The sequence below is a fragment of the Notolepis coatsorum genome (genome assembly GCF_963971535.1).
Source record: "Notolepis coatsorum genome assembly, chromosome: 17".
NCBI lineage: Eukaryota > Metazoa > Chordata > Actinopteri > Aulopiformes > Paralepididae > Notolepis > Notolepis coatsorum.
Window position 1 is genome coordinate 81,483,231 of NC_140181.1, and position 20,127 is coordinate 81,503,357.

Below are 20,127 nucleotides of genomic sequence, written 5' to 3' on the forward strand. Positions count from 1 at the left end.
CCGCCACATTGGTAAACAAACATATTGCTGAAGATATACACTATGACTGCTGTTTTGACAGGGTTAGAGTCTTTACTCTTTGCTACATTTGGAAGAAAAACGCAACATTAATTCATACAGTCTGTAGAGATGGATTTATGACGTGATGTAATTGCGGTCTGCCGACGGACCGCTCGGGCTAAAGAGGTATTAAATATTCTCTATAAACACATGTTGAGGTTATCAGAGTTTGAGTTGGGGGTTGAGTACATCTTATCATAAATATCGTAAAAATAATTTGTTATTATAAATATTTTTTATCATAAATGTTATTTACTCATTCTGCGCCAACCACGTAATAATACGTGTTTGCTCGCCAGCGGTTGAGCGCCAATCACGTAATATTACGTTTTTAGATAGGTTTTTATTTTTTTTCAATTTTAATATTCTATACATTCTCACGGACCTCGGTGTTATCATTGGAACTCATTCTGAGACCTTGAGAGTGCAATGCCGGCCGACTCTGCTAGGTGGCAGTATCGCCTACCCTGTGAAACCTTATTTCACACTGTGTGTTACATCTTATATGGTCCGGGCTTAGAATTGGACCCGGCCAAGTGAAACAATCATTCGAGCAACTTGGAACGCATCAGCACACTTGATGCCTATTTTGTCCCATTTCATGTCAGGGACACGATGGACATCAATACTGGAAATCGCGATCAGACAATTGGAATATTCATTTTGGAATAACTCCTAGCAAAGGTAAGGACTATATGACGTTAAACCTACTTTGATCGTACAATGATTTCACATCGATCGCAATGATCAACGTATGCCGTTGCTGACGATCAGAGCATCACAAAACGACCCCCCCCCCCTTTGATGCTTTCATGATGAAACATAATACCTATTATATACCTTTGATTTGGAAATAGTATCGTGTCCAGGCGAGCAACACAAACGACTTTCGCAAAATGCACATAGCGCTCCATAACTCAGCTTCCAGGAATTAGCCCGGATCACTCTGAAACTATACAATATTCACCACGGGATAACACGCGAACGTATACATGAAAACAATTTTACATATTGGACTACAAATAGTGTCTGTCAAATGAGCCAGACTATTTTCTCCATAGCTATAATATAGAATATACAATAGATCCGCAAAGATCGTGAAATGTCATGAAAATAGGTAATGGAAAGCTGCCGCTAGAGAGCAGAGATGGGCGCTAGCTATGGCGTTGAATGAGTTAACGGTGATACGTTCTAATTCTAGCAACACAAGTGAGCAGTGGCCCCTGATAATCTGGTTTATGTTTTCATGCTTCCATTTGGGGCGAGTTTGAGAGATCTTGATGTAGAAAATAACTTTCAGTAGACTGGTAAGTCAGACGTTAAAAGCAGCTGTAATGCAGGCTGTACAATGATGTGCCAGTGGCATACCTGTCAACCCTCCCATTTTCCCCGGATTCTCCCGTATTTCACCTTTCTTTCCCGCCGTCCCGTATTTTCTTCCTTTTTTTTACAAAATGGCTGCAATTTCCCTACGTGACGACAGGTGGCAGCAGTGTAGATTAGAACGTTAGCACAGGAAGTCAGACCGGATGACGGTTGCGACCCGAAGAAGAAGAAGAAGAGCGACCGGATAAAGGAGGGTTTAGCGCGAAATGTATTACATTCTACGATGGACTTGAGAGAGGATTGTGCATTTCCACCAGCAAAGAAAGCCAAGAGGAGCTACTGCAAATATCTCGCCAAATGGAGGAGACGTTCTCGTACCTCACGAAAAGCAACGTTTCAAAACTCTATGCTTTTTGTAAAGTATGCCACGCTGATTTGAATGTCGCACACGGAGGAAAAAGCGACGTCAGTCAGCATGACAAATCGGCGAAACATAAGCGAGGCCAAGAGGCTCTGAAACATGCCTGTGTTATGACTACGTTCGTGACGGGAAACACATCAGAGGCTGATCAAGTCACCAAAGCTGAAGTTAAAATGTCTATGCTTTGTGCAAAAGCCAACGTGGCCTTCAGTTTTTGCGATGATTTCAACCGGAGCGTAGAAGACATGTTCTCTGACTCTGCCATTGCTCAGAGGTACTCGGCTGGGAAAACGAAAGCCACCCAACTCATCAAAGGTAAGATGAATGAATGAAAACTTTATTTAACAGATTTAACAGATAATTGTATTAACAGATTGCAGAATGGGTACAATACAGTACGGCTCAATACACAGCGCCCTCGAACCGAACAAGGCCACTGGCCATGACAACATCCCCTCCAAATTCCTCAGAGACTCAGCAGCCGCCATCACCCCAGTCATCACACACATAATAAACCTCTCCATAAAACAGGGACACGTCCCCAAGGACTTCAAAATTGCGAGAGTAACACCCCTGCACAAAAAGGGCAGCAAATTAGACCCAGGCAACTACCGCCCTGTTTCTATCCTTACATCCATATCGATGTCTACGAACAGGTCGAAAAGTACCTTGCGGAAAAAAATCTAATCTACGAATTCCAATCTGGCTTCAGAACATCCCACTCCACTGACACATGCCTTCTCTATTTGAACGACCACATCAAACAAGAGGTGACGCGGGCAAATACTGCAGCATGGTCATGCTGGACCTACAAAAGGCCTTCGACACTGTCAATCACACCATTCTGATTGACAAGCTAAAAGCAATTGGTTTTGATAGTCTATCAGTGAGCTGGATACAATCCTACCTGGAGGGGAGAGAACAGATGGTGGAGGTAAACGGTACCCTATCCCCCCCTCCCAGTGAGCTGTGGTGTTCCACAAGGAAGCATACTAGGACCGCTACTGTTCCTAATTTATGCAAATGACATGTCGTCAGCTTGTGACTGCAACTTGTTCCTGTTTGCGGACGACTCAGCCCTGCTGGTCTCTGACAAGAACAAGTTACAGGTTGAAAAAACCCTCAGCTCGAAACTTGGCAAAATCTGCATATGGCTCGCCGACAACAAACTATCATTAAACTTGGGCAAAACAGAGTCCATTCTCTTCAGTTCAAATAACAAACTCAGCAAGACCGACGGCTTCTCAGTTACAGTGGGTGACAATATTGTCACAAGGAAAGATGAAATTACCTACCTGGGTTCCATCCTAGAGGCTAATCTTTCCTGTGACAAAATGGCATCCAATCTAATAAAAAAGTCAACCAACAAACTCGATTCTTGTACCGGATCTCCTCTCTGGTAAACAAGAATACCCTGAAGACTCTAGCAGAGCACTCATTCAAGGGTACTACGACTATGCTTGCACCTCATGGTACCAAAAGCACCTCAAAGGCACTAAAAACAAAAGTACACACATCTCAAAACAAACTAGTCAGACTACTGCTTGACCTAACTCCTAGAACCCACCACACCCCTGCCCACTTTGACAACCTAGGATGGCTTAGAGTAGACGACAGAGTACAGCAACTTGCAATGGGCCTGGTCTACAAGATACAATACACGACCAAGGTACCCATGTACATGTCAAAATACTTCCCAAAGGTCAGTGAATACCATGATCACAACACCAGAGGGAGCTCCACAAATCATGTTAAACCCAGATTCGGTTCAAACAAGGGACTAAACACGTTTAGCAATTATGCCACATCAATGTGGAACGCCCTACCCAAAGCTGTAAAGGAATGTGAATCACTACCCACTTTCAAAAACACTCTCAAAGAACACCTACGGGAGACTGCTATTCGAAACTGGCCCCTACAAATGTCCTAACCCAGTTGTACAGTAAATGACCAAGTATGGCTTTGTCAGTATTCCAATGTACAGTGTACAGTGTCCCCCACCCACCCCCCTACGCAACCCCCCCCCCCCCCCCACCTCCAATGTACAGCCCCCCCCCACCCACCCACCCACCCAACCCCCACCCCACCTACCCAACCTCCTCCAATGTACAGTTTCTACGTCAAATATATATACACTCTTTTTCTGGACACTTTTTGTATCACAAACAGTACTGTATTTGCAAATCTGGTATGTCATAAATGTATAGATGTAGCAGTACTGTCTATCTGTATGTCAGTGTGTGTCATATATGTTATGATGAATTGAAAATGGGGGACCCTGATGTAAACAAGACGAAAGTCTTTCTCTGGTCTGCATCCCCTTAACAATTGTATGTATTGAGCTGTACTGTAATGTACCCATTCTGCAATCTGTTAATAAACTTTTCAATCAATCAATCAATCAAACACAATTGTTAAGGGGATGCAGACCAGAGAAAGACGTTTGTCTTGTTTACATCAGGGTCTCCATTTGGTGGCTTTGTTAATGCTAGCCACAGACTAGCTAGCAGCTAACGTTACTAATTAATAGACAATATACTAGCCTAGGTTTACCCTGCTTTCTGTTAAATGGCTGCTGTGAAAGGGATCTATAGATAGACTGTTTTGCAAATATAAAGGACAATCGATCTAATCACTGTTTTGTTTTACAGTGACATGGCTAGGAGCCCTGTTCCCTCAGTTGAGTTTCAATGTGGATGGGCTGAGAGAGGAACTCATCGACTACCAGGTTACCAACAGCAAGCAGCTCCCCCAAGGAGACAGAATTTACCGATTTTGGGGACTTCTAGGCAAGGACTTGAGGTTCAGTGAGCTGATGAGACTTATGAAGGCTCTATTATGCATTCCACACAGCAATGCCAGCTCTGAAAGGGTATTTGTTAAAGTTAGATGTTATGTATGATTGCAAGTAACTGTCTAACTGTGTCTAACTGTTTCCTCAAGAGGGCGCTATAGGCGGAGCTGCTAATGTTGCCGCCAGGTAATAAGTATAAAAGGAGTTGTTAACTCCCCCTCTGTCTCTTCCTCCGTCACTCTCACAAGAGAAGGACTCTCATGTACTGTTGGGTGCACTGTGAAATAAACCACGCCGTTTAATGGCTAAAGAGAGAAACCATGTCTCATGAACATATTATTGTCGCCCCATAGCTGACTCTGTCAACAGTATTCAGTATGGTGAAGAAGATTGTCACAGAAAATAGAATGGCATTGGACAACAGTACTGTTTGTGCTTTACTGTCATGCAAGATCAATCACACTGGTCCAGTTCACAAATACACTCCTTCTTAGAAGGTGTTGAGAAATGCAAGGTCTGCAACCTATACCTACAACAAGTCCCTTGCCGATGCAGAGACCCCCACAGGGAATGAAGTGGTATCCCCCATCCATTCTCTCACACGCTAAATGTGTCTCTCCAAAGCATCCAGAGAGTGATAACACAGTCTAATTAGAATAGATTAGATTAAAATGTATTGTCATTATACAGTACAACGAAAAGACATTTGGCATCCAACCAGAGTGCAAATGTAACAGTAAAGTGCAATAGTAATATACAATGTACTGGGTATCAAATATATAAATGAGTACTACTGAGTACTAGTGCTAATCAGATGTATGATCACTTTAAACAAAATGTCACTTTAAAGGAAGGAGGTATTGTATAAATCTCCCGTTTTTTCAAATCCCAATGTTGACAGCTATGGTGGTCCAATGCTATTTTAACTCTTTAATTGCCAAACCCGAGATAAGTCGGGTTAACTTGCCATGCGTTGGCTGCCAGACCCGAGATATCTCGGGTTTTGGTTGTTTATTCTTTTATTCGATATTTGTATTCATTATTCATCCAGGGACCTCGGTGTTACCATAGGAAATGAGTCGGAGATTGCCAAAGTGCAATACCGGCCGCATCCTGCTAGAGGGCAGTACCGAGCACCCTTTGAAACCTTATATCTTACCCTGTGTTACTTTCAAATCCCTCCGGGTGCAGTTTTCTGGGTCAGGCGAGTCGAGCGGTTCGCCCGATTGCATTGAAGCGCGTCAAATGCCCCCGATGCATGTGTTGTGGTGGGTTATGTCGTGGACCAGATGGACATCAGATGGACCAGATGGCGATCAAACTATTAGAATATTCTTTTTGGAATACCCCCGATCAGAGGTAAGGACTATCTGACGTCAATTCCAGCTTGATCGTGCAATGTTTTCATACCGATCCAGCTGATCAGCGTTTTTAGTGTTCAATTCAAATGCTGTTGCTGGCAATCAAAGCATCAGAAATTACCCCCCCTTCATACATTCATGATGAAACATAATACCTATTATATACATTTGATTTGTATATAGTAGCGCCAACGCTTATAGTAGAATTCACGTTGCGCCCTATAACTCGCTTCCCATGAATTATCCTGGATCACTCTGAAATTATACTTATATTCACCACGGGAACGTATGCATGAAAGAATTACCTCTTTTTTGCATCTTGGACGGAAGAAAGTCACTGTCAAATGACCACAGTATTGTCCCCATAGCTATAATATAGAATATAGATATAGCTCTCCAAACATAGTGACGCACATGCAGTGAAAATATGTAATGGAAACCTGGCACGTTAGCTACAAGGCCAAGACTAATAGCTGGCACTGAATGAGTTGAGGAGGAGAAATCCTACAGAAGCTATATACCTTTAAATAAACCAGAACAATACCCTGATCGCAAGTATCATTTTGAATCTCTGCATACTAAATACAGATACACAAGGACGTGCATCCAAGGCCATAACCACACGTACATTTACTGCCAGACAAAGACTCAATAATGTGTACGTTTAGTGTAGAAATTTAACCCAAACAGCAACTGTGCAAGAGAGATTCAGTCAATTTCTATGGACTCTCTCGCGCTCTCTCTCTCTTTTTTTTCTCTCTCTCTCTCCCTCTCTCTCTCTCTCTCTCTCTCTCTCTCTCTCTCTCTCTCTCTCTCCATCATCCTCTGTGGGCTGAATTGTTTCTCATTAATTAATTAACATTCCTGGGCCACTGTTTTCTGAGGGGTCTTTGTTACAGCCCCACAAAAACTCTTTCAGATATCCTTCTTCACAAAGTGACTCTCTCTCCCCCTCTCCCTCTCTCTCTCCCCCCCCTCTTTCTCTATCTCTGTCAACCTTTCTCTCACCCCCCTCTGTCTCTCTACCCCTTCCCTCCTCTTGTTCTCTCTCTCTCTCTCTCTCTCTCTCTCTCTCTCTCTCTCTCTCTCTCTCTCTCTCTCTCTCTCTCTCTCTCTCTCTCTCTCTCTCTCTGTCTGTCACTATCTCTGTCTGTCTGTCTCTCTCTCCCTCTGCATCTCCCCCTATATCTCTCTTCCTTTCTCTTCCTCTCATTCTCATCTGCCCATCTCTCCATTCTTTCTCCCTCCGCTTTCTCTCTCCCTCTGCTTTCTCTCTCTCTCTCTCTCTCCCCCCCCATCTTTCTCTATCTCTGTCCCCCCTTTTCTCCCTCTCCCTCTGTCTCTCTCCCCCTTCCCTCCTCTTGTTCTCTCTCTGGGTGGAATGTCTCATTTAGTGTCTATTGGGAGCAGTTAGTGAAGGTTGCGTGGGACAGATTGTGATGTACTGTTGTGTCATTGTGTTGTGATGTGATGTGAGCTACCTCAAATGCACTGTGTCACACACACACACACACACACACACACACACACACACACACACGCGCGCACACACACACACTGTGCTGCACTGTATCCATGCCCCCAACCACTGCACTTTTACAGTCTTATTGTTGTCTCACTGTTCTGTCCTGTTTTGCACTTATTTATTTATTATTATGTTATTCTTATTTGTGAAAAAAATCATGTGTACACCTGCAAACTGTTCCCCACCCTGGTGCGCCTCACCCCTGCTGCAGTACAGAGCTCTGTCATCTTGTTTAAATGCTCTTTAATTGGCCGAGCCCCGAGGGAGCCCTAAAACACACGTACTGGAGAGACCCATCATGCCTGGTCTCCTCTCTCTCTCTCTCTCTCTCTCGCTCTCTCTCTCGCTCTCTGCGCATGCGTGTGTTTGGAGAAGGAGCGGCGTTTTGAGCGAGGAGAGTCTGCGGTGTGAGTGAGTTTTCTAACTTTTCTATTTATATGTTGTGTGTCAAGTTGTGAATTAGAGTGCATTTTATTTGACTGGTTGTGTGTGGTTGGTGGGTTGAAGTCAGTGTTCGCTTGGTCAGCTGTCTGCTGCCAGTGACATGGATTTCGCCATGCTGACCAGGAAACTGGTTGGAAAAATGGGTTTAAAGTCTCGCCGTCATTTCCATGCTCGGTTGAGGACTGTAGTCTGGCTGTTGCAAAGGAGGTGGGAGCTCCGAGTGTTAAGTCTGCGGCAAGGATGACCGGCGGTGTCGTATTCTTTGTGGACGATGTGTTGAAAGTAAATAAACTCATCATAAACGGTTTAGTAATACATGATACGTTCGTATCGGTGATGCCGCTCACAACACCTGTGAAAAAGGTGACGTTGGCGAATGTTCCCCCGTTGATAGGTGATGAGCTTATCTTGAGAGAACTCGCCAGATATGGGAAAATCGTATCTCCACTAAAGAAAATGTCTTCAGGTTGTAAAGCACCGGAGTTACAACATGTAGTTTCTCATAGAAGGCAGACGTTCATTGTCATGAACAAACGCGAGGAGGAGTTGGATTTAAATTTTAAAGTGGTAGTAGACGGTTTTGAGTATATCATATTTGCAACAACGCAGAACATGAAATGTTTTGGTTGTGGTAAAGAGGGGCATTTGAGAAAGGCTTGCCCAGGAGAGGGGCCTAGCACGGGGGAGCATACACGACAAGGCTGAAGGAGGAGGGCCATCTGATGAGTCGGCCCTAATTCTCCACAGGAAAGGATTTGACTGTAGCCTGCCACACACACGCAAAGGCCTGCTGTGTAGCACCACACAGGGAAAGGTGAATCTAGAGACGTTCTTCTCAGAACTGCAGTTTCCACAGTGCCTCTCCGGTGTCTCTCTCTCTGATGCACCCAGAACCTTAGATCACTTATATATAAATAAAGTTTTTTTATAAAATCAAATCTCTCTCTCTCTCTATCTATCTGTTACGTTCTGGTTACTGACTATGGTCGGGAACCACCCACCATTTCTGTCATCTGTCACCTGACTACTGTCACTTGTTTTCCCTGTCATTTAGTGCTGTCACTTAGGGGTTGGCTTCTGATTGGCTGTCACGGGGGTATGTGCGGAATGTTGGTATTTGGTGTCTAATTAACATTCCTTCCTTCTGCTTGTTATTCGTCAGGTCTTCACTATAGGCGTTCGGAGATAACGCGGGCGGTTCCAGCTCTGGACCACCACTAAGCTCCATTATCTTATTCCCTCTTACCTTTGCCCCTCGGCATAGTATCCTAGTATTACTCTTTGTGTTCTTTACTATTAAAGTCGAACCTGTTCAAGAGTATACCATCTCCGTCTCTGTGATTGCCTACAACAATTGGAACTCACCTACCTCCATCCTGACAGAAGACCTGACCATCAGAGTTCCATGGAGGCGATCATGGAGATGCTCCAGGCACAGAAGAGTGCACAGGAGCGCATGGAGGGACACCAGCAGCTGGTCAGCGCCGAGTTGGTTCGGCTGGGTGGGATCGTCAGCGCGTCGCAGGAGACGGCACATTCGGCGCTACTCACAGCCCAGCAGGCACAAGTCGAGGTGGCTGGGGTAAGGACGACGGTTGGAGAGACGGCGGCAGGAGAGGCGGCGTTTAACACGAGGAAAGTCGGGGAGCTTTTGGGCACCAGGAGCGGACCCAGGAGCCACGGCTACCCCCACCAGGCCGCACGCGGGAGATCTATTGGGACCTAGCGGACGTTTTTAGTAAAACGCGTGCTAAAGCACTACCGCCTCATAGATCATACGACTGTCCCATTAATCTCCTACCCAGTACCTCCCCGCCTCGCTGGCGAATGTTCTCTCTCTCACGCCCCGAGACCTTGGCCATGAACACCTACATTGAGGAGGCATTGCTTGCGGGGCACATACGTCCTTCCACATCCCCTGCCGGCGCTGGCTTCTTCTTTGTTGATAAGAAAGATGGGGATCAGCGTCCGTGCATTGATTATAGGGGATTGAATGACGTTTCCATCAAGAACCGATATCCTTTACCTCTCATGGACACTGCCTTTGAGAGCTTACAGGGGGCGCAGGTCTTTTCTAAACTTGACTTACGTAATGCATACAATCTGGTCAGGATTAGAGAAGGAGACGAGTGGAAGACTATTTGGTCATGCCCTTTGGTTTGGCTAATGCTCCGGCAGTCTTCCAAGCCCTGGTTAACGACGTGCTGCGAGATTTGATTGGGGTGTCGGTGTTTGTTTACCTAGATGATATCCACATTTTTTCTCGCAATATGGTGCAACACCAACTGCACGTTCGAGAGGTGCTAGACCGTCTCCTCAAGCATCAACTATTCGTTAAGGCTGAGAAGTGTGTGTTTCACACTGATACCGTTTCCTTCCTGGGCTTTGTGTTGACGAAGGGTGATCTGGCATGGATTCGGCCAAGGTGAGTGCAGTCTTGGACTGGCCACGGCCTTCGTCGCTCAAGGGGTTACAGCGTTTTTTGGGTTTTGCTAATTTTTACAGGCGCTTTATTCGCAACATTAGCGCCTTAGCCAATCCGTTAACAGCTCTCACTAAGTCCTCTCTCCCTGGCTTTGAATGGTCGCCTAGGGCAGAGTCGGCCTTCTGCAACCTCAAAAGTCGGTTTACCTCCGCTCCTGTATTGATCCGCCACGATGCGGAGGTTCCGTTCATTGTGGAGGTGGATGCCTCTGACATCGCGGTGGGGGGGGTGCTCTCTCAGAGATGCTTAAAGGATGGGAAAGTGCACCTGTGTGCTTTTTTTCTCTCGCCGTCTGTCACCAGCCGAGCGTAACTACGACGTGGGTAATCGGGAGTTATTGGCTCAAGTTGGCACTGGAGGAATGGAGACATTGGTTGGAGGGGGCGGCACATCCTTTCATTGTTTGGACCGATCATAAGAACTTGGCTTACATCCAAGGGGCTAAACGCCTTAACGCTCGCCAGGCCAGGTGGGCGTTATTCTTCACAAGATTTCGATTTACCATCTCCTATAGGCCCGGTTCCAAGAATATCAAACCCGACGCGTTATCGCGCCAGTTTGATCTTCCTGGTCGGGAGGAGCAGCCCCATCCCATTATTCCACCGGCCTTGATTTTGGCACCCGTGTCTTGGGGCATAGATAAGGTGGTAAGGTCGGCGCTGGCGCGGGAGCCCGATCCTGGTGGGGGCCCTCCGGGGCGGTCGTATGTACCCAAGGCGACACGCTCACATTTGCTGCAGTGGGCACATGCCTCATCCCTCACCAGCCACCTTGGGGCCACCAGGGTCCTGGAATTTATCCGTAGGAGGTTCTGGTGGCCGACAGTGGAGGGGGATACGCGTTCCTTTGTGGCGGCCTGCCCGGTGTGTGCGCGCAGTAAGACCTCTCGCCGTGCACCAGCAGGTCTCCTCCGGCCACTTCCTATTCCTAAACGGCCCTGGTCGCACATATCCCTGGACTTTATTTCTGACCTCCCCCTTTCGGACGGGTTCACCGCCATTTTGGTGGTGGTGGACCGGTTCTCTAAGGCGGCTCACTTTGTTCCTCTCCCCAAGCTTCCATCGGGCCGAGAGACTGCTGATCTGGTGATACATCATGTCTTTTGGGTCCACGGGCTTCCGGTGGATATCGTGTCGGACCGGGGTCCTCAGTTTGCCTCCAGGTTCTGGAAGGCTTTGCCGCCGGTCTCGGCACCTCCGTCAGCCTTTCGTCTGGGTTTCATCCGTAGTCGAACGGGCAGACGGAGCACGTCAACCAGGACCTGGAGGGGGTCTTGAGGTGTTACGTTGCCGAGTAGGAGGTTGGCCTGGGCTGAGTATGCACATAATACCCTCCTCTCCTCCTCTACCGGTATGTCTCCCTTTCAGTGTCAGTATGGTTTTCAACCTCCTCTGTTTCCCGAGCAGGAGCAGGAGGCGGAGGTGCCCTCGGCCCAGGCACATGTGGCTCGCTGCCGCAGGACGTTGAAGCGGGTTCGGGCGGCGCTGCAGAAGGTTTCGGTTAGTACCCAGCGGCAGGCTAACCACAAGCGTCGCCCGGCTCTGGTTTACCGTCCTGGGCAGCGGGTTTGGCTTTCCACCCGGGATCTCCCTCTCCGGGTGGAATCCAGGAAGCTGGCTCCTCGCTTTATAGGCCCCTTTAAAGTGGTGCGTCGGGTGAATCCTGTGGCTTACAGGCTACGGCTTCCGAGCTCTATGAGGGTTCATCCGACGTTTCATGTGTCCCTGTTGAAGCCATTCCTCTCATCGCCCTTGGCCCCGCCACTGCCTACGGTTCCTCCGCCTCGGTTTATTGGTGGTCAGCCCATTTACACGGTGCGGAGGGTACTGGGTTGTAGGCGGAGTGGTAGGGGGTTTCAGTTCTTGGTGGATTGGGAGGGGTAAGGGATAGAAGAGCATTCTTGGGTGCCTCAAAGGGACATTTTAGATCCCAGCCTGATCGTTGATTTCCGGCGGCTGAATCCCGAGGCCCCCAGGTGAACGTCTGGTGCCGTTCGTCGGGGGAGGGTACTGTTACGTTATGGTTACTGACTACGGTTGGGAACCACCCACCATTTCTATCATCTGTCACCTGACTACTGTCACTTGTTTTCCCTGGCATTTAGTGCTGTCACTTAGGGGTTGGCTTCTGATTGGCTGTCACTGGGGTATGTGTGGAATGTTGGTATTTGGTGTCTATTTAACATTCCTTCCTTCTGCTTGTTATTCGTCAGGTCTTCACTATAGGCGTTCGGAGATAACGCTGGCGGTTCCAGCTCTGGACCACCACTAAGCTCCATTATCTTATTCCCTCTTACCTTTGCCCCTCGGCATAGTATCCTTGTATTACTCTTTGTGTTCTTTACTATTAAAGTCGAACCTGTTCAAGAGTATACCATCTCCGTCTCTGTGATTGCCTACAACAATTGGAACTCACCTACCTCCATCCTGACATCTATCTATCTCTCTCTCTATCTCACTCCCCCTTATCTCTCTCTCTATCTCTCTCTCTAGTCTAGTCTAATCACCCCCCTCTCTCTCTGGTCTCATCTCCCCCTATCTCTCACTAGGTTTTAACATTTAGCATGTAGAAACATAGAAACATTTAGCATGTAGGAAACATAGAAACATTTAGCATGTAGGAAACACTGTTATATTATTAATATTATATAGAGAGAACAGCCAGAAGTTATCAAACCTGGACACACAACCACATGGCAGTAACCCCACCACCTCCACCACTACTACTACCACCACCACCACTACTACCACCACTACTACCACTGCTATACTACCACCAATACTACCACTACTACTACTACCACATGACACCTACTTCGGAGTTCCACAGGGGAGCTGCCTTGGTCCATTATTATTCTCACTATACATGCTGCCACTCGGAGACATCATTAGAAAACACAATGTATGTTTCCATAGTTACGCAGATGACACACAATTGTACATCTCCGCTGAACCAAATGATCACACAGCTATTAACTCCATTTCTGCCTGTCTCTTAGCAATAAACAAATGGATGATGAACAACTTCCTAAAATTAAATGAGGGCAAAACTGAAATCATACTAGCCGGTCCTCTAACAAAAAGAGAAATATTACAGAGCAATATGGGGCAACTTACTCCTTGGATCAAACCCGAAGTTACAAGTCTTGGTGTTATAATAGACTCAGACCTAAGCTTTAAATCACACATTAACAAGGTGACAAAAACATAATTTTCCACCTTAGAAACATAGCCAAGGTACAGCCGTTTATAAATCAAAAAGACGCTGAAAAACTGATCCATGCCTTTATCTCAAGCCGACTTGACTACTGTAATGCACTCCTCACTGGCCTCCCAAAAATAACCACAGAACGACTCCAACTCATTCAAAACTCGGCAGCTAGGCTACTAACTAGAACCAAGAGGAGAGACACACATCAGTCCAGTATTAGCTAACCTACACTGGCTTCCTGTTATGGTTTGTAACCGACCCCAATCGCACAACACAAGACAGGTATGAGAGTAAGCCAAAACAGGGCAAATCTTTATTATAGAACAAAAGGCGGAAAAGTCCCTTTATGGGAGAACACAAAAAACACTAGAGTCAAGGAAAACTGGAAAATGCGGCACTGTGCCTTTAAGAGGCGAACAGGCTAAGGGACTAGGGCTAAAGGACAGGGCCAGGGCTAAATGTCAAGGACCAGGACCAGGGGCACTGGAGAGGGGAACAGGGGAGAACACAAAACACTAGAGTCAAGGAAAACTGGAAAATGCGGCACTGTGCCGTTAAGAGGCGAACAGGCTAAGGGACAGGGCTAAGTGTCAGGGACAAAGGCTAAGGGCCAGGGCTACGGGCCAGGGCTGCTTACAGGGATGAGGACAGGGTTCCGACGGCGGAGGCCTGGCAAGGGGACAGGGGCCCGACGGCAGGGGCCGGGCACGGAGACAGGGGCCCGACAGCGGAGGCCGGGCACGGAGGCAGGGGCCCGACGGCGGAGGCCTGTCACGGGGACAGGGGCCCGACGGCGGAGGCCTGGTACGGAGACAGGGGCCCGACAGCGGGGGCCGGGCACGGAGACAGGGGCCCGACGACGGAGGCCTATCACGGGGACAGGGGCCCGACAGCGGAGGCCGGGGGGAAGAGGCGCCATCCTCCCGTGGAAATAGGGAGCGATGACGCGCCGGCTTGACGTCTGGAGTGGGAACACTGGCAACCTCCCGTAGAGAATTAGAGAGCGAAGGCGGTGTCCCACTCCAGGCACGGAGATCCTCTTCCTCCTCCTCGGGGGGGCCGGGCACGGAGACTTGACTTGACTTGACATGAGACAGGGGCCCGACAGCGGAGGCCGGGGGGAAGAGGCGCCATCCTCCCGTGGAAATAGGGAGCGATGACGCGCCGGCTTGACTTCTGGAGTGGGAACACTGGCAACCTCCCGTAGAGAATTAGAGAGCGAAGGCGGTGTCCCACTCCAGGCACGGAGATCCTCTTCCTCCTCCTCGGGGGGGGGGCACGGAGACTTGACTTGACTTGAGACAGGGGCCCGACAGCGGAGGCCGGGGGGAAGAGGCGCCATCCTCCCGTGGAAATAGGGAGCGATGGCGCGCCGGCTTGACGTCTGGAGTGGGAACACTGGCAACCTCCCGTAGAGAATTAGAGAGCGAAGGCGGTGTCCCACTCCAGGCACGGAGATCCTCTTCCTCCTCCTCGGGGGGGCCGGGCACGGAGACTTGACTTGACTTGAGACAGGGGCCCGACAGCGGAGGCCGGGGGGAAGAGGCGCCATCCTCCCGTGGAAATAGGGAGCGATGACGCGCCGGCTTGACGTCTGGAGTGGGAACACTGGCAACCTCCCGTAGAGAATTAGAGAGCGAAGACGGTGTCCCACTCCAGGCAAACGGCAACAGGTGGTGATGGCTGGCACGTCGTCTCACGCCGGAGACGCGGCAGGTGATGGTAACGTACAGGATGGTAACGTACAGAACTCCATGAACACAGAGTGAACACAGATACAGAACGACCCGACCAGGACTGGAAGGGAGGTCCAGGTATATAAAGCCCTCCGGGGCGCTAATCACAAACTATGACAGCTGCGTGATGGTAATTGAACAAGAAAGTCCAAGGGTGGGGGCTGGTGAAGAGTAGAGGAGAGTAAATCATCGCAAGGGTGGGGGCTGGTGAAGGAGAGTAGAAGGCAGGGAAAAGTTCTCACAAGGGTGGGGGCTGGTGAAGAGTAGGAGGCAGGGAAAAGTTCTCACAAGGGTGGGGGCTGGTGAGGTGAGGAGACAGGGAAAAAAGGTCCAGGGAACAGGCGAATCCTCACACTTCCGGTAACATTTATAATTGATTTCAAGGTCCTCCTCCTTACCCCACCCCACCTACCCAACCTCCTCCAATGTACAGTTTCTATGTCAAATGTAGGTCAGTATTCCAATGTACAGTGTCCCCCCCCCCTACCCAACCCCCCCCCCCCACTTCCAATGTACAGCCCCACCCCACCTACCCAACCTCCCCCAATGCACAGTTTCTATGTCAAATGTATATACACTCTTTTTCTGGATTTTTTTAGTATCACAAACAGTACTGTATTTGAAAATCTGGTATGTCATAAATGTATAGATGTAGCAGTACTGTCTATCTGTATGTCGTGTGTGTCATATGATGAATTGAAAATGGAGGACCCTGATGGAAACAAGACGAAAGTATTTCTCAGGTCTGCATCCTCTTAACAATTGTATGTATTGAGCTGTACTGTACTGTACCCATTCTGCAATCTGTTAATAAACTTTTCAATCAATCAATCAATATACAAAGCACTAAATGGAACAGGACCAAGCTACATTGCAAATTCTCTAGTCAACTATGTGCCTCCTAGAACATTGCGATCATCTACTACTGGTCTATTGAAGGTTCCAAGCCACACTCTAAAGAAAATCGGGGATGCAGCCTTTGCAAACTATGCACCAAGTTATGGAAGTTATGGAACACACTACCTATAGACATTAGGGAAGCTAGATATCTTAATATTTAAAAAAAAATAAGCTACAAAATGTACCTCTTCACCAGGGGCGTTTTTAGGGTTAGAAAACATTGGGGGCTTCAGCCCAGGGGGGTGGAGGGGGGTTTCCCCCCCCCCCCCCCCTTTTTTTTTTTTTTTTATAAACACAGTAATACGCAATTTTAGAGTAATTAGAGATGAATACTGAAGAACTAGAATCATTAGAGGTTCTCAAAGTGAGGTCCATGTCCACGAGAGGGATCTGGGCAGTCCCCATAGAAAATTCAAAGTTAACAGGACCAAATCATCAGTTTCTTATTTATTTATTTAACCTTTATTTAGCCAGATAAAACATTGATCTGGTCCAAGAGGCCCCAACAGGAGTACAAATATACATATATACACATATATATATATACATATACTGTACATACATACACACATATACACCAATAACAAAATAAAAACAGTTAAGAATCATACACATAAGCAAATAAACAAACAAACAAACATATGCACAGCCTATGTACAAAAGAAATAAACAGTTAATCTCTAGTATTTACAGTTTTCTTCAATTGCATAAACACTCAAATCAAAAGTATTACACAATTATCAAAACATTACACTCAAGGAGCAAAACATAGGCCCAGATTTGCACCTCTATAAGCACAATGTCAGCCTCACACTTTTTGCAAAACAATACACAGAGCAAAAAAGTATCTTGCCAGATCCAGCTAGGCAAAGAGATAATGTCTAGTATTTTCTGTACTCTATTTACATTTTTTCAAAATTGTTTTTGTTTTACTGTAATTTTAACCTGTAGGCCTACTGGATACAGTATTTTATGTTTGTCTGATATTTGCTGAGCTTACAGTTTTATGCACATAGTAGCATGAAAACTGGGACATGTTTTGTTGTGATTCTCCATGTTGAAATGTTGACTGATTTGGTTATATGGCGAGAAAATTTATATTTTCATCAGTCTGCATCATTGATTTGGGTATATGGAGAGAAAATGTTTTTTTTCCAGCAGTCTGCATCATTGATTTGGGTATATGTAGATAAATAAATAATATTTTCATCAGTCTACAGCATTGGTCTTGTGTAGTGTTTGGTGAATTTATTGTATATTTGCACATTCTCTGCGTACTTCACTTACAGTACTCTAATCACTGAGAAGTAGAATAGCTAAATGTGTTTTAGGTTAAGCACAGCAGTGTGAGTAACTGGTTCAAACAGAATTAAGTCATATAAAACGTGTGTTTCATATAGTAACAAAATGTAGTTTTTTTAAATTAGTGTATGGTTTTGACAAGTGTTTAATTTAGCAAAGGATCTGAGGTGTTCTGATAATTGTGTGTGTGGTTGTGCTAATTGTGTGTTTTGAAACACCGGGCCCCGTTTTAAAAATCATGCTTAAGCAATCGAAAAAAAAAGTCTCATAAAAAAGATATTAGATTTTTGGGTATTTTCCTGCCTTTGGTCCGCTTTGCATTCACATCTCAAATGCAGGGTTCACTTGCAAGAGTGAATGAGCTTTCACACCACCCCAAACCAACCGGACTATCCGAGGAAATGAACCAGGGTTCGATTAAAGCTTATTATAGTTTATCACAGTATCATGAGCATGTCTTTGTCAGTGGACACTGGACATGGGTATGGAGGCTCCAGGTGCTGCTGCGTTAAAGTGCACATCTTCAATACCTATCTGTACTATTTAAAAGCACAGTGCAGGACACACTCAAAGGTTATATTTCGTATGGCATCGCTCCCGCTCTGAGCCTTACGAGATACTCTATATCGCCTGTGATACCTAATGTATCTCCCACGAACAAAAACACATGCACCCCACCTGTATGGGGCCCCGCCCCTTATGGTGGCACCACCCATATAATCATGACTCTGGTCATGACACACCCTTCCTCTATTTTCGTCCCAGCGCACTGGATGCTTGCACCATGCGAGCTAGCGGAATGTAAAAGATTAAGGAAGATTAATAATGTTGGAAGCTTACCGGAGGTTGCTGGCCCCTGGCATCTTCGACGCATGTTTTCGGCGACACGACGGGCCTGTGATGTTCCTCGGTTGATGACTGCACATCGAGGTTCAGCTGTACAAGGCTGGCTGTCGGGCCAGCTTGTACTCAGGTAGGCCCTGTGTCTTCAGGCATGGGTATTAGTGTTAGTAATGCTGGTTTGTGTTGTTAACACAACCTTGTTGTGTGTTGGCGCCAGGGGCAAGATGGTTTGGTGAACGTTCTCTGCAGGGAACGGTTTCCAAGCTGTCTTGGGCGTGCTGCTAAAACATCTAAAGCTATGCTAACATGCTATCGCTACTGCCGCATGCTATCACTACTGCTAATTGCTATGCTGTTTTAATGTCTCCGCCGTGAGATGTTGTCACTCTCCCGCCTCTTGCCCGGTTCATCAATGAAGGTCAGTCGGTAGCTGTTGTGGGGTTTTGAGTTCTATTTACCTTTTTCGGGTAAATGGGTTGACAACGGGGTAGGTCGTGGCTAGGTTCTAGCCAGGTATTACCTTGTGTTCCGGCGGGGTTTGTTGAACGGTGTTCCCATCTGGGTTGGCGTCGGGTAGTGGGGCTATGGGTCCAGCCGACATGGTAAACATGTTGCGTGTCTGTGCACAGGCAATTGTTGTCTTGGGTTCCACATTGCCTGGCGTTAGGCTGCAGTAGTATAAGGGCAGGGCCGCTTGGGAGAAATGTGAGGCCCTGTGCGTTTTTAGACGCGAGGCCCCCCATCTCCTGGGGCGGCCCTGTGTAGGGGGCTATTGTTTCATTTTGTCACTCTGCTATGAGAAGGTCTGTCTTGCTACAGCTTTCTCTCCTCTCAAACCATTCATACTGACGGTCAATCGGTATACTGGGGGAGTAGTGCGGGGGGGGGGCTTTGTTTACCTTTTTTGGTAAATGGGCTAAACTAGGGCTGGTGTTCTGTTGTGAATATTTTGAATGAAGACGGGTCTGGTCCGTCTCCCCTTAAACTTTGTGTGTATGGGTTTGCTCATTCTACAGTTTTTGTGGTTTAGCTCTTTTTATTCATTTAACCTTTTCATGGTCCACACCACAGTGGAGGGTGCTGTTTGCAATCACCACTGGTGCTCCATGTTAACGTCAGTCCTTTGTTTTTGATATATTGAAACAATGCCCCGCCCGGCCGACACCATGGGTCGGCCTGGCGAGATGGTGTCTGGTGGAGGGGCCTTGAGGGCCGGCCGACGTCGACACATCGCGCACGGTGTTGGTAAACCACTCCGTCGAGGATGTTGACGTTATTAGCTTTGACCCAGCCGCAAGCTATAACCGCTCAGGGTTCCCCTCTCCGCAGGGGATTTTGGTCTTCTGCTGGAGCGCGGGCGGTATTGTCCTAGGCCCTACACCGCCTCACACCGCGCAGCCAGAAGAAGAGAGAGCACGGCCTCATCAGCGGCGATGACGGGGCCCTCGACAGGCGGCCATGTTTCCCCCGCCAGTGGTGCCCTGGTTGGAGAATCGACAGGGTATCGCGAGGCCGACAGTCTTGGCGGCCGAGGGATCGGCCATTTTGGGTGATTTCGGTGTTGGTAAACCACTCCGTCGTCATTTTGCCGCGAGCAGCCCGCTCCCCGTTCAATCCTCTCTCTGGTATCCCCAGAGGCGGGGCTCTGAGCATTCTCCTTTGGCTGCGGGCCGCGAACCTTCATTGAAGCGTATGCGGCCCCATTCTTCGCTTCTCATGG

At 47.4% G+C, this 20,127-nt stretch overlaps 1 protein-coding gene across 1 annotated transcript in view; it reads right to left on the reverse strand.

The window, feature by feature from the left end:
• The window catches only part of lgr6 (leucine-rich repeat containing G protein-coupled receptor 6), a gene marked incomplete at its 5' end in the record, with an annotated part of 61,155 nt that overhangs the window by 29,399 nt on the left and 11,629 nt on the right, over positions 1 to 20,127 (reverse strand). The gene's annotated exons all lie outside the window — the stretch shown is intronic.